The sequence below is a fragment of the Echinops telfairi genome, unplaced genomic scaffold (genome assembly GCF_000313985.2).
Source record: "Echinops telfairi isolate 266 unplaced genomic scaffold, ASM31398v2 ScPeMD7_2565;HRSCAF=3150, whole genome shotgun sequence".
Classification (NCBI taxonomy): Eukaryota; Metazoa; Chordata; class Mammalia; order Afrosoricida; family Tenrecidae; genus Echinops; species Echinops telfairi.
This window is the reverse complement of record NW_022106463.1, coordinates 10,037,956-10,040,832: the sequence shown is the minus strand read 5'-3', so window position 1 is coordinate 10,040,832 and position 2,877 is coordinate 10,037,956.

Sequence of the window (2,877 nt, the reverse complement as noted above, 5' to 3'; positions counted from 1 at the left end):
GAGCCCGGAGAGCGAAGGCACAAAGCACACGCTGGCTATAGCCAGGGACTCGAGCTGACCAGGCAGGGCTCCAGTCCGCTGCACCTGGATCATCCCGAGGTGGACACACATGATGGCAGCTAGCCGCACCAGCAAGCGGTGCCCATGCAGGCTCCCCGGGGGCAACCACGGGTCTGGAGGCAGGAGGCTGGTGGGACCACAAGCCAGGGCTTCAGTGAACTCACTTAGGAGAGGAGAGGAGGGCAGCCCGCTGGAAGGGCGGGGGCAAGGGTCACAAGAGCTACCCTCCCATCCGGACACCCACCACTCAAGCCTCGCTGTTGCTGGGGAGAACGCAGAGGTGAGAGTGTACAAATAACAGAGGGCACTTCTGGTGGGCTGAACCTGGCCCGCAGTGACCTCTCACAGCCAGGGAGGACCAGGGGTCCTGAGGTCCCTCTGAGTCTCAAAGGGCAGCTTGGGGAACCAGCAGAGCCCCCACCCCGACACCCAGAATCAGAATCTCCAGTTCAATGAGGTGCCTCTCTGCATGTCAAGTCGCAGATGTGTGTGTCCATATGCATGTGTGCGGTGTAGATGTGCACACGTGTGTTACATACATGTGTGTATAGGCGTATGTGTGATGTAGAACTGACTTGAGGATTGCGAGTTTGGTTTCTAACTGTGTACATGAGTGTGTGTGCTTGTTCATGCGTATGTGTATGCCTTCATGTGTAGAGATGTGCATGCATGTGCACACACAAGTGCATGTGTTTCTGCATGCATGTGTTGTATCTGTGTGTGCACATTTGTGAGTGTGCATGTGTATGTGTGTGCATGGGTTTATATGTGCACACAGGTGTGCGTGTGTGTGTAGATTTCTGAGTGCACATGTATGTATGGGCCCATGTGTGTATGTTGCATGTGTGCACCTATGTGTATTTGCGTACATGTGTTTGAGGATGCATGTATGCACTAGTCAGTGTACCTGTATCCGTGTCTATGCACAGCTATCTGTTAGTGGACATGTGTCTGTGTGTATATGTGTGTACACGTATGATCTGTGCATACATGTGTGTGCACATCTGTACCTGTGTGCACATGTGAGCATCTGTTTGTGCGTGTGCTGCCCGAGCAGGAAAGTGAAATACTAGCAGTGGTACCTTTCCAGACAGCCGCTGGCAGGAAGCAGGCACCCTGGGGATGCAAGGGATCGGCGCCCGGCTGCTCCCTAAGAGGCGGCATCCGGGACACAGCCAATGCTCTGCAGGACACACACCTGCTCGTCTGTCCATGAAAATGACAGCACGGGTCACGCACATGCAGCTCTCCTCTGCCCCCAGGTCTCCTGAGTCAGAGTCCACTGGAAGGCCCACACCGCCACCACCAAATCTAGCCCCTCCCACGTCTGTGCCAAGACTAGAGACCACTGGCTGCCTGGGCAGCGTCCACAGTCCTCCCTCTGATCCTCTGATCCTTTCAGGGCCACTTGATGTCCTGTTTTCTGGTCCCCGCTGGGGAGCATGTCCGTCCGGTGGGGATTAATCTTTATCTCCATTTCGGCCCAGGCTGGGGCAGGGGTCTGGGGGTCTGGGGTGGACATGTGCCTGCCAGCACTGATGGACTAGGGAGACTGAAGTCCGGGCTCCACCCAGCTTCACCCTTGAGGCCAGGTTTCACCGCCAGCTGGAAATCTGAGCACAGGTGGCACTGTGGTTTGGGTGTTTCCCCAGGCAAGACTCAGGAAGTCTGGGAGCCCCTTCCACCACTCACCCTCACCCCCAAACCCCACTCCCTGCAGGCCCTCCTCCAGGCTCATCCAGGGGGCCAAGTACACACTCCCGCTTCCAACTCCCTTAAACAAGAGCAGAAACGACCTCCGAAATGGTGCGCATTTCCAAACGAGAGGAAAGACCTTATGGATGTCCCAGTGCCCAGGAAACCTGGGGGAGCCTGGGGGAGCAAACGCAGCCAACGGAAGGGCGAGGGGTTCAAGCCCCCCGGGAGGGCCATGGAGAAAGATGTGATCAACTCCCAGAAAGATCCCCCAAACCAAGACCCCACTGCATCTCCTGGACCCTGACTCATCCAGACCCTTTCTGCAAGTCCCCTTGGGGCTCGGGGACTCTGGGCCAGTCTACTGTCACGTGGGCTTGGGGGAGTCGGCTCTACTCGGCAGCCCACAGGAGCAGCATCAGGGACACTGGAGGTTGCCGGTGGTCCCATGGTAGCATTCATGCCTTCCGTGTGAGAGACCCTGGTTCTACTCCTGGAAAAGCGCTCAGGGACAGCCCACTGAGGGTGGCGGAGGGTGGAGCAGAGCTTTGCTCCATTGGGTGCTGGGTTGGCGTGAGTCACCGCCAACCACGGGGCAGGTAACCACCACCCCACCAGGCACTGAAGAGACGACTTTGAGGGGCAGGTGTGGGGCATCGTGGGGCAATCAAGAAAGGAGAGATGACCCCCAGTACAGAAGGGGCAGGAGTCAGAGAGGGCGGGCACACAGCTGTGTGGAAGTCCTCGGCCTGGGGCTCCCGACTCGGCGAACACAAGTCAGAAGTCAAGAGCCTCAAGAGCCATGCCTCCATTTCTTCTTCTTGTTTCGGCTGCCGGGTGCCCTCAAGTGAGCCCCGATTCCAGCAAGCCTGTGGTGCGCAGAAGGGAGCAGCCCCGGCCTGCACCATCCTCCCAGCCGTGGCTGTGCTGACCCCATTGCCGCAGCCACGCTGCCCGTCCTGACCAAAGGCAATACAACTGTTATCTGAGATATTTCCAAGTGCTTCTTGATGGGCGTCCTCGCTTTGACCCGAGCATCGTTGTCTGTGCGACTCACCCTTCAGCATCTCTTCCCGGTCGGAGGGGGAGCCTGTTCCTTTGGAGGCAGCCGATTAGACCATC